Source organism: Cebus imitator, unplaced genomic scaffold, assembly GCF_001604975.1.
Source record: "Cebus imitator isolate Cc_AM_T3 unplaced genomic scaffold, Cebus_imitator-1.0 Scaffold139, whole genome shotgun sequence".
Classification (NCBI taxonomy): Eukaryota; Metazoa; Chordata; class Mammalia; order Primates; family Cebidae; genus Cebus; species Cebus imitator.
The window spans coordinates 677,104-689,315 of record NW_016107454.1 but is presented as its reverse complement, the minus strand read 5'-3'; the positions used below and the strand labels follow the sequence as shown (position 1 = coordinate 689,315).

Sequence of the window (12,212 nt, the reverse complement as noted above, 5' to 3'; positions counted from 1 at the left end):
TTCCTCTCCCCTCCCCTCCCCTGCACTCCCCAGCTCCAGCCATGTGGCTTTTCCTGCTGTTCCTCAGCGCTGTGCCGTTCCACTGCCTGGGCTTTAGTCAGATGGAACTTGCTTTGTAAACATTATTGATTTCTAAAATTATGGTAAAATATACATAACATAAAGTCTCACTATGTCGCCCAGGCTGGAGTGCAGTGGTGTGATCACAGTTCACTGCAGCCTCTGCCTCCTGGGTTCAAGTGATTCTCTTATCTCAGCCTCCCGAGTAGCTGGGACTAGAGGCATGCGCTAGCATGCCTGGCTGTGTGTGTGTGTGTGTGTGTGTGTGTGTGTGTGTGTGTGTGTATTTATTTTTAGTAGAGATAGAGTTTTGCCATATTGGCTGAGCTGGTCTCAAACTCCTGACCTCAAGTGATCTGCCTGCCTCAGCCTCCCAAAGTGCTGGGATTACAGGTGCGAGCCACCATGCCCAGCCCATCTTCACCGTTTACAAGTGTACAGTTCAGCGGCATTAGCTACACTCACACGGTTGCACAACCAGCACCTCCGTCCAGCTCCAGAGCGTCTCATCCTCCCAGATGGAAACTCTGTTCCTGTTGGGCATGGGCTCCCAACCCCCCGCCAGCCCCCGGAAGCCGATCTGCTTTCCATCTCTATGAATGTGACTCCTCTAGTGACCCCATATAAATGGAATCATGCAGGATTTGTCCTTTTGTGCCTAGTTAATTTCACTGACCCTGATGTCCCCAAGATTCCTCCATGTGGGAGCAGGTGTCGGAATTCCCTTTTAAGGCTGAAGAACACTCCATTGCATGGATGTGGCACAGGACTTTTTTGGTGTCTTCACCAGCCAGAGACCTCCATGGCTGCCGCCACCCCTGCTCCACCTGGCTCCAGGCTGCTGCTGGAGGTACCCTGCACACTGGGCCCAGCGGGCTGTGCTCGGCTTGCACCCCGGCCCAGATCCCACTCGCCACAGGACCCACGCTCCGCCAGCAATTGTGCCACGACCTGCTTCTGCCTTGGGCACCAGTGTCTGGATGAGGGGAACATGGCAGCACCCAAAAACTCAGAGACACCAGGAACCGGAGAGCCCCCAGGCTGTTGCTGCTCGACTGCTCCCGCCACCTGTGGCTTGGCGAGCGGGGGCCTGTTCCAGCCCTGGTTCTGGGAGGTTAAGGTGTGGGCTCTGGCAAGGCACTACAGCTCTAGTTCATTCCTGCTGCCCGCAACCTCAGCAAACAGGGGTGTGTGGCACCCAGCGGCGTCTTCTCCCCCACTGCTCAGCGAGCAGGACAGAGGGTTACGGTGTTACAGCCCTTTTCACACCCACCATTTGGCGGGTGCCAAGTTCTTGTCCCACATCCAGAAGAATGAGGTTACGCAGACAACCAGAGAGTGAGCAGGGCAGAAAAAACTTGTATTGCACAACGGAGAGGTCCCCAGCAGAGAGGGGACCTGAAGTGGGCAGCCCTTACCTGAAGGCCAGTAGTCCCCACCAAGGGCGGTGGTCCCACTGTGTGGCTGAATCCAGGGTTCTTATGGGCTCACAGTGGGTGAGTGGGTGCTGATTGTCTATGGGCGGGCCTAGAAAAATCACCATTTGATTGGCTAAAAGGCATCAAGGAAGTTCTCACTCCAGTTTGTGGACTTCACCTGGAAGGGGTGGCTGGTTTTCTGGCCTCGGGCTGCCTTTGGCTTGAAGGTGCAGGTTTCACTGGGGACCCGCCCCGTCTGCCTAGGAATGGTCTTCTGCCGCTATCAGAGGGCCCACACTTCGTTTATCCAGTGGTCATTCACGGGATCCGGCGTTGTCTCGGCCTTTTGGGCGCTGTGAAGAATGCTGCTGTGAGCTGGGCAGGGCCCTACCTGCGCGTGTCCCTGCTTTCTGTTTCTTTTGGATGTAAGTGGTGGGAGATTTCGGGGTCCTGTGGCTCTTGGCAGAGCAGGCATCATGTTTTCCACAGCAGCTCTCCATCAGATGGCACTTTCTTTTTTTATTTTTAGAGACGTTATCTCGCTCTGTCACCCAGGCTGGAATGCAGTGGCACCATCTCAGGTCACTGCAACCTCTGCCTCCCGGGTACAAGCAATTCTTCTGCCTCAGCCTCCCGAGCAGTTGGGACTATGGGGCTGTGCCACTACACTTGGCTAATTTTCTATTTTTGTAGAGATGGGGTTTCACCATGTTGGCCAGGCTGGTCTCGAACTCCTGACCTCGTGATCCGCCCGCCCCAGCCTCCCAAAGTGCTGGGATTATAGGCGTGAGCCACCATGCCCAGCTTCAAATGGCACTTTCGTAGTGAGGCCTCCCGTATCTCTCCCCGTAAACACTGCAACTCAGCCTGCTTTCCTTCTTTCTGTAACTTGTCATGTGGAACTTTCAGATGTGCCCGAGTCGGCTGTAGCAGCCCACGAGAGCAGCTGCGAGCGCCTTCCCCGCCCTGTGGCCAGCGCCTTCACACAGGGAGTCCGGAGGTGGCTGGAGTGGGAGGACTCACACACAGAAATCAGCAAGTGTGCAGGTCAGGCCCGCCGTCCCCTAGAGCGTCTGTGACACGTTTACCAGCACACCGGTGGCCTGCTTTCTATTTGCGTTATTCGTATCTATTTTGGTCTGTTTTCCTATCTAGAAAATAAACTCTGTGTGGCAGAGGTTTTATCTCTCTGCTCCCTTCTTGGTTCCCAGCTCCTGGAACAGAGCCAGACCTCTGGCTGGGCTGAGTCAGTGCTTGGAGATGCTTGCTGGTCCCAGGACACGCCAGCAGAGGTGAGCTCCGAGAGGGCGGGGTCAGGAGAGAGTAGCCTGGCGGCTTTTTGGAGAAAAGGCCTGGGTGACATTTTCTACGTCCTTTCCCCACCCCTGAGGCAGTAATTGGCTTCCCTGTGGGCATGGAGGGCTGGCCCTTACCTGGCTCTGCCCATCAGTCCCGGCTGCGGGAACAGGGCCTCCATGTAACGCTTCCCGGCCTTTATGATGTCAGGGCATGCCTGGAAAATATGATTTCCACAGCACATTGTGGTGAAGTGGAGGGGGCTGGGCGCATCTCTGGGGGCCTCGGTGAAAATGTTCATTATATTAAAAAATATTCCTTACATGCAGTCGTGCACTGCATAGCAACATTTCTGTCAACACCACACTGCCGCGAACACCAGTGGTCCCATTGGATTAGAATAGCGCGTTTTGCTGAACCTTTTCTGTGCTTAGATACACAGATGCTTACCATTGTGTGCCAGCTGCCTGCAGGATTCAGAGCAGTGACGTGCTGTTCAGCGTTACAGCACAGAAGCCACAGGCTGTACCTCATCGCCCGGGCGTGCCGGGGGCTGTGCCAGCGAGGCTGTGCAGGTGCACACTGTGATGTTCACACAATGACGAAATCCCCTCAGGACACCTTCCTTAGCACCTTTCCTGTCAACTGACCGAGGCTGCTAACTGGGCCCCTGGGAGTTCAGCACTCAGCACTTTCCAGTGAGCGACTGAAACAATGAACGTTCTGATCGCGCTGCTCTGGCTGGCACAGGGGAACCATGCACTTTGTGCCCAGTATTTGTTGTTCCCACATCATCACTGTACACTGCCGATCTACTGTTTCTTTGTCAAGCCGGAGGAGATCACATCCAGGTCATAAAAAATGTTTGCACATGAACAAATGCCTCGAAGGTGCTGGGACCAGGCGCTGACGCCAGAAGTCTGGCTGCTGGAGGTGTTAGCCGACATGGAAGAAACGCAGACTTTCCCTCCATTCCCTGAAACCCCCTCCGGACTCACCAGCTGCATAAAAACTCTCTTCACCTCTTTGTCAAGGTGGATTTGAGAAATCTTGCTCTCTTGTCTTCTCGCTTGGGCCAAATGGAATAAGCATTTCTCCGTCTCTGGCACCTGTGTCTCGGTGTTCGGCGTCAGCCTCACAGCAGGTGCATGAACCTGGCATTTGGGCTGCTACAGCAGCTGTGCTTATAACAAAAATAAAGTGCCAAGTGTTAGGGGAGACCGTGAGTATGAAACCTGTATACAACCTCCAAACAAACGCTCTTCAAAACATTTCATGAGCAACTTCTGGACACATAACTTTTCCTATCAGGTTTATAATTAAAACAGCCATAGACTTCCCAACCACAGCTTTTTAATGGTGATCTCTTTAAATTATTATTATTATTATTATTTTTAGAAACAGGGCCTCACTTTGTCATCCAGGCTGAAGTGCAGTGAAGCAATCATAGCTCACTGCAGCCTTGAACTCCTGGGCTCGAGCAATCCTCCCACCTCAGCCTCTTGAGTAGCTGGAACTACAGGTATGCACCACCACACCTAGCTAATTTGTATTTTTTTTTGTAAAGGCAGGGTCTCACTGTGTTGCCCAGGCTGGTCTTCACACCTGTGCCCATACAGTCGTCCTGCCTTGGCCTCCCAAAGCACTCGAATTACAGCTGTGAGCCACCCGCTCAGCCTCAAATTATTGACAGTTACCATTAATAAGAAACTTTATATGCAAAAATAGATGCAAATGTTAAATAGCCCTTCCTTTCTTTTCTTTTTTTTTTTGTTTGCCTTTTCTGCACTAGCATCTTCCTTTCTTTTTATTGACAAATGTAAAGTTGAAATTAGATTTTATATCCAGTCGAGCATTTCCATATCAGGAACTTTTTCATAGCATCGAAGCTCTCCATTGCAAAACACACCGCATTATCAGTCACTCATCCTGCAACTGCTTCACGACTGTCTAAAAGGGCATTTTGGCCTCAAACGGTCTCCAAAACACAGCTTTTGGGCTACTGCCTGGAGCTGGGCCCCAGAGACCCACAAAGCCATCTCCGGAAGCCCCCATCTGGGCTGTCCTCCTCTTTCCTCTGCCTTGACCTCAAGCTTCCAGCAGCCCCAGGCCCTGATCTTGAAGGTGCCTCGTGGTCTGGGGCCAGCTGCTGAAGTTGGGGGTGGGACTGTGTGTCTGGATGTTCTTGGCTGGCTGTTGCCCAGCATATGCATCATCAGTGGCCATCTGTCCTGCTTAGCTCAGTGGGCCCTCCCGGGAACCCTGAGCAGAGTTACTCCTGGTTCAGGGGCTCAGGCCACCTCGGGCCTTGTGCAGCTGCCCAGAGGGCCGAGGAATCAGAGTTCCAACGCGTATCTGCAAAGGGCTGGACACGGTCTAATGTGGGTTTGGGTGGTGTGGGTGATGGCCCAGCGCTCCCACCCTGAGAGAGCAATGCCCACGTTTACAAAAGGATCCAGTGACCTTTCTCCTCATTGGTTTGTTCTTGGATTATAAAGAACTTTATTCAATTTTTAATTTTCTAACACACTATCAGGGGCTTCTTATTTCTTCATGTGCTCATTCATCTCTAATTCAACATTATTGTCAAATTTTTCTTTACAAAAGAAGCTCATTAGTTTCTAGTGGAGAGTCACAGAAGATTATATGACTTTCTAAAAGGACAGAAAATTGCAATATGAATTTCAGTTGATCAGTAAACCAATTTCTCACTTACCAGCCTCACACTCACCTTCAGCGGAAGCCTGCTACCCTCCCATGTGCCTGAGGGTCTGCCTGCAGGTGTGAGTTCCTCACTTTCTGTTGTGAGAAGTTTTCCTTTTGTTCGATTTTAAAGTCTGCAGGGCAGGCATTGTGTTGAGATTACTGGTAACAAGAGAATGAGTCAAACCAGGAAAGAATGTGAAAGGTGACCTGGTTTTATATAAACAAACGTGTCCTACAATGCAGCGCCCTAAGTTTTTTCTACAAGGCTCTGGGAGATTCTTGGACCATTCAACCACAGCTCCTTGGCCGCCACATTGCCCTGATTCAATGCCACACACGTCCTTTTCACATGGCAGTGTTGCTGGCCCCTCAGAAGGGCCTCTGCGACGGCTCATTAGTAGCAATGACCTCGGTGGGACCCCCCGCCCCCGCTGTTGCCATGAGTAGCTTGCAGTGGGAGTTCCTTCCTGCCACCTCTCTGTGCACTGGTCCTCCAAACCTACCTGAAGACCTGCAGGAGGAAGGCCTGCCGTGCTCTCTGCTTCGGGCAGAAGCGAGAAAACATTTCTACAAAGAGATGGTGAAAGAGGACTGGTTGTCATGGAATCTGCCCTAAACTCTGACCAAGACAGAGGGAAGGACACCCTACTTAGATGTCCTTGAGCCCACAGGAGAGGGAGAGGGAGGAAATGCTGGGTCATGTATACCCACACCACACACAATGCACCACACACCACACCGTAACATCACATACACCACACCACACAACACAGCACATCATGCAGCACACCACAACACACAACACACCACAACACACAACACACACCATATACAATGCACCACACAACACCCACCACATACAATGCACCACACATACCACACACACTACACATCATATACAATGCACCACACGCAACACACCACACCACATACACCATACACCATATGCAATGCACCACACACCACACAACACACACAATGCACCACACACACACCACACCACACACACCATACAATGTACATGTCACACACCACACATACAACACACCATAGCATAAACATGCCACACAACATACCATACATACACTACACACCATATCACACACCCCATACACCACACACCACACCATATACACCATACCGCACACATACAACACACCACACACCACAACATACATACCACACACACATCACACACACCCACCTTACCATACACCATACACACAACACACTATACACACCACACACACCACACCACAGATAACACATATGCACACCACACATATACAAGACACCATACTACACACAACACACTATACACACACCACAGACCACACACGACACACCACACACACCATCACATGGTTAGACACAGTACACTACACCCACATCACATACACCATACACACCATACACCACACATACCACACAACACATACAATACACCATACCATACACACCCCACCATACACACACCACATGCATTCAACACACATCATACTATACACTTACCACACATACCAGGCATTACATGCACCACGCATACACCACATCATACACACACACACACACCACACCACAGACACACATTACACACCACACCACATACACCACACCACACACCAACTTCCGCACACACAGCACTGTACTCCCCACCCTGTGCCACGCTCTCTCCCCGGTGTGATTTTTCTCTTTTGCGGGGTTCTGTGGGACCCTGCAGACTTGGGGAGAGGTGCAGGCTGGGCGGGCGGGGTGCCCCTGAGCCCTGCGCTCTCCCTGTGTGTCCAGACCCACTCTGCTGGGTCAGGGTGTGTGGAGCCCAGGCTGCCAGCCCGCCCGGGAGGACTAAGCCAGGGGTGTGGCGCCGCCGCCCTGATTCCTAAACCAACTCAGCTGTTTGGCCTTCTTGGGTTTCTGCTTCCCTGCCTGGGCCTCCCCAGCTCCTAACATTCACCAAAGAATGTTCTGTGGGACATTTTCGGAGTCAACAGATGCCTCTCCCAAAACAGCCAACAGTTGTGTCCCGAAACAGTGTCTTCATCACAAGCCTTCCTGCCGTCCAGGACAGAGTAGGCGTGGAGTTTGCTTACATATTTTTTAACCTCAAAACCCTTTTTGCTAATCATCTCATAACTTAGATGACATGAGACACATTTTGGGAGACATCTTGCTGGAGTGTTTTGGGGACAGTGTGACCTTGAAGATGATGACAAATGCAGAATGAGATACCCTGGGGGGGGACGTGTGGTTAGACTCCATCCTGGGGCACAGGGGTTTGGCGTCATTCACTGAAATGCTGTCAATCAGCCTGCATTTTCTCCCAGGAAAAAGCCTCCATGTTGACTTCAAAGCTGTATGAAGAGCAAGAGAAATGTTTCCCTTTTAATCAGTTTCAACACAATGTTGCTGACTGTGGCCTGCAGGCAGCTGTTTCTGAGTGCTGCTTCTTTGTGAAGAAATCCACACCCACACTCCCTTTCTTCAACTAAGAAAGTTTACAGGCACATATGGGTTGCTTCTTGATTTATGGGTAACATAGCTTTTTAATTTATTTTATTATTATTATTTTTTGAGACAGAGTCTTGCTCTGTCACCCAGGCTGGAGTAAAATGACACGATCTTGGCTCACTGCAACCTCTGCCCCCCAGGTTCAAGTGATTCTCCTGCCTCAGCCTCCAGAGTAGCTGGGGTTACAGGCGCCCACCACCATGCCCAACTCACGTTTGTATTTCTAATAGAGATGGGCTTTCACCATGTTGGCCAGGCTGGTCTCGAACTCCTGACCTCAGGCGATCCACCTGCCTCAGCCTCCCAAAGTGCTGGGATTACAGGCTTGAGTCACAGCACCCGGCCTATAGATTATCTAAGTTTTTTTAAAAATTGGAAATTTTCAAAAAGTTTGAAATACACAAGAGAATGGTTTGATGACTGCACAAACACCCCTGTTACTTACCTTCAATAACTATCAAGACTTGCTAACTGAATTTGGAAGGATATTCTGGAAGTGTTTTTTTTTTTTTTTTTTTTTTCCCTTTTTTTTTTTTTTTTTTTTGAGGTGCAGTATGAGGCTTGACTCTGATACAGGAACCTGTGACAGTCTCCTGCCACTTGAGGTGTCCTCTGTGGTCCTGCCAGTCTTCCTTGACTTGTGGGGTCTGGGACAGTCTCACTGGCTGTCATTTCAGGTCTTATTGTTGACCCCAGGCTTATTTACGGAGGGGCCCCTGCTTCCCTGCAGACATACTACATGGTAGCTGTCAGCTGTCAAATGCTCCTGAAACAACCTCTTGACCCAGGTGCTCCTCAGCAGCTTCCAGCCATCAACCTCTCTTCCATTATTTATTATGCCCTTGCTCCCTTACCATTTCCTCTATTTCCCAGCAAGTCCTCCAGGCTGCTCCATTTAGAAGACATTAGTCAGTTTTAGCCCTCCCAGGAGAGCGGTGTAGACCCAGGCTCCTCCACCGAATCAAGCTGGCCCTGGTGGCACTCAGGCTGGGTTCAGCAGGGAACAGCCAGGAGCATGTGAGACCTGAAGGCCTGGTGTTGCTCATCTCCTTCATTTGCAAGCTGTTGGAAACACTCAGCAGTAGGACACCTTGGCTGCTTAGTATTTGCCATGGACATCCGGCGTGTTAGGCTGCCCTTCCACCACCCCTCTCCCTAGCTGCTCTCGGGGCTGAGGGGCTGCCAGGCAGAGCACCTCCCAGGCTGGGCACCTGGCCAGGCCCTGGGTAGTGGAGCCTGCACCTCGGGCTCCCACAAAGATCTAAGGGGCTGGGCAGCCTGGACTCTCCCATGAGACCGGCTATCCAGCCATTACATAAGAGACCTCTTTTGCCTTGAATCACAAGCAGGTGCAGTCTCAGAGCTACTGGCGGCTGTTTCCCGACCTATGCAGAGAGCTCCTTTTAGTAGCTGAGTGTTCAGCCAATGCGCAGAGGAAAGAGGGTAGAGATATGGAGGAGAGAGAGATGGAGAGATAGAGGGAGGAAGAGAGAGAGACAGCCGGAGGGAGCAAAGGGGGAGAAAGAAAGATAGGGAGGGAAGAGAGCTAAGCGAAGAGAGACACACATACAGAGGAGACAGAGACAAAGAGACAGGGACAGAGCTGCCGACGCGCTCTTGGTCACGAATCCAGCCACTCGCCAGGCACGGTCCCCTCCAACCCTTCTCAGTTTTGTGAGCCAGCATATCTTTGTTCGGTTTGTTTGTTTAGGTAACCTGTTGGATTTCTGTCACCTGCAACGTAAAGTACCCTGAACGACAAAGATGAGAGCCGTGATTCTTACAGCACTGGGACGTCTCAAGTCAAAACTATTTTTCTGACAATGCCAGGGTGGCGCTTGCCCTCTTCTCTGTGTGGAGCACGGCACTCACGGTGTAGTCAGTGCCAGGCTCGGCTGTGCATGCCCAGGAGAGCCACGCCGTGGGACACACGGTGCCAGCGGTCACTGTGTTTTTCACACACCTGCACTCAAACGACAAAAACAAAAAAATAAAATAAGCTTCTCTTAAGAATGTCTTTAATGAACCTGTAAAAATGACTGGTTTTTATTAAATTTCGACCTTTGAGTAGACATCTTTTTAACATTCTCTGACAAATTGGGAGGTACTCAGGAAGAATTTCTGCTGAATAGCTGAGTATGACCAGTTATCTGGCGGAAAATATTTTGGTTCTCCCAAGCTCAAAGTTCCTCCCCTATAACGCCACCCGCGGAGAATGCAGGTACCATCCCTCTTCAGGTCCTCTGCTGGGGACCGGGGTTCAGGAACCTGTGCAGAAATGTGGACACTGTGGCCCCAGCTACCACTATTGAGCCGAGTGACCGGCCGTGCTTTGTCCCTGAGCCAGGAATCTCACGTCTTCTACTAGCACCCATGAATCTGGGACAGGATAACTTCTTAGCTTGCAAGGACAGTAAACATCCCAGACTCCTGGCAGTTCTTTCCATGGGCCGGAGGTACAGTACACTTGATCATCAGATAAAAAGTAACTATTATTAATACTGTACAGCAGGCACTGGCAAACTCCAGGCTGTGAGCCGGATTCAGTCTGCTGCCCGTTTGTATGTTCCATGAACTAAGAATGGATTTTACACTTTCACGTGGTCGTTGTGTAAGGACCTACGTACCATCCTCAGTTTTGACTGCTGCCTCACAAAACCTAAATGGTTTACTATCTGGCCTTTTCCAGAGAAAACCTGCCGCCCCTGTCTATAGTGCCTTCTCTGTGTTCCACATTCCAGCAGCTTGGATTTTCCTGGTCTTCCGTGGCTCTGCTGTATCCCTACATGGGTTGTTAATGCGCCTCTGGGTTGAGAGCACTTCACAAAACCCAGACGGTGACAGTCTGCTCAGGTCTGAGGCGATGGCGACCATCTGCCTTCCAAAACATCTCAACAGATTCTTCCCAAGCGTCTTACATTGGGGTGATAAATTCTGGTCATGAAACATATTTTTGGGCTGCTGCTGGCTATTCTTCTGGAAGAGATAGTTCAAGTTCCAAAGATTCCCCTTCAAAGGAGTAACTCCCTGGGCCGGCAATGTCTGTGCGAAATATCGAGTGCTGTTCTCATCTGATTCTGCCGCGTGAACTGCTGCCAGGAGCAAGTGCTGGGCTGCCTCGGCGGTTCTGCAGGCCCTCTCGATCGTCTGGCTTTTCTAAGGTATGCTTGTTTTTTATGGCATAAAACTGTTTCCTCCATACCTAACAGGAAAAAAGGACATCTACCGAAGACAGAGTCTCACAGATGGTAGATGCACTGCTGTGCGCGCTGCTGTGGCCTGGGGTGGCAGGGGAACTGGAAGCGGTCCTCCAAGTTCAAGATGAAGTCCATTCTGTGACGGGATGAAACTGTATCATGACTGCTTATACTAGATTTTAGCAGGTATGTGTACAGACTATTGCGCTAGGCTCCCTGAGCACGGTACCAGCTTTGTCATTGCTGGCTGTGTGACCACAGTTTCTTAAGCTTTTTGTGTCCTAGTTGTCTCATTGTTTTTAAATGACATGAGGTCCTGCTACATTGCCCAGACTGGGCTGAAACTTTTGCCTCAGCCTCCCATGTCTCATCTTTAAAACATGGATAATAAATCATACCACCTTCATAGTATAATCATGAGGAGCAAACAGAATAATATGGATCAAATCTTAAAGTATTACCCAGCGTACATTGCTATTATTATTGTTAGAACTACTGTTTTCTTTTAGCTTTAATATAATTTTTTTTTTTGTAGAGAGGGGGTCTTGCTGTGTTGCCCAGACTGGTCTGGAACTCTTGATCTCAAGTGATCCTCCCACTTTGGCATCCCAAAGTGCTGGGATTACAGGTATGAGCCACTGTACCCAGGCTACTGTTATTATTATTATTATTTTTTTTGAGACGGAGTTTCGCTCTTGTTACCCAGGTTGGAGTGCAATGGTGCGATCTTGGCTCACCGCACCTCCGCCTCCTGGGTTCAAGCAATTCTTCTGCCTCAGCCTCCCGAGTAACTGGGACTATAGGCGCGTGCCACCATGCCCAGCTAATTTTTGTATTTTTAGTAGAGACGGGGTTTCACCATGTTGACCAGGATGGTCTCGATCTCTTGACCTCGTGATCCATCCAGCTCGGCTTCCCAAAGTGCTGGGATTATAGGTGTGAGCCACTGCGCCCGACCAGTAGTGAGCTTTTTTTAAAAAAAAATCATGACATCTGTAGGTTTGTGCCTGCACTCTGTGCCAGGATT

At 50.4% G+C, this 12,212-nt stretch overlaps 1 protein-coding gene across 1 annotated transcript in view; it reads left to right on the top strand.

Annotated features, from left to right (window-relative positions):
* Positions 1-3,822, top strand: part of RNASEH1 (ribonuclease H1) — a 23,847-nt gene extending 20,025 nt beyond the window's left edge. Inside the window, exon 9 of the mRNA XM_017541981.2 lies at positions 3,609-3,822. The gene's annotated coding sequence lies outside the window, so the exon portion shown is untranslated. The remainder of the gene's footprint in view (positions 1-3,608) is intronic.
* Positions 3,823-12,212: the final 8,390 nt, after the last annotated feature.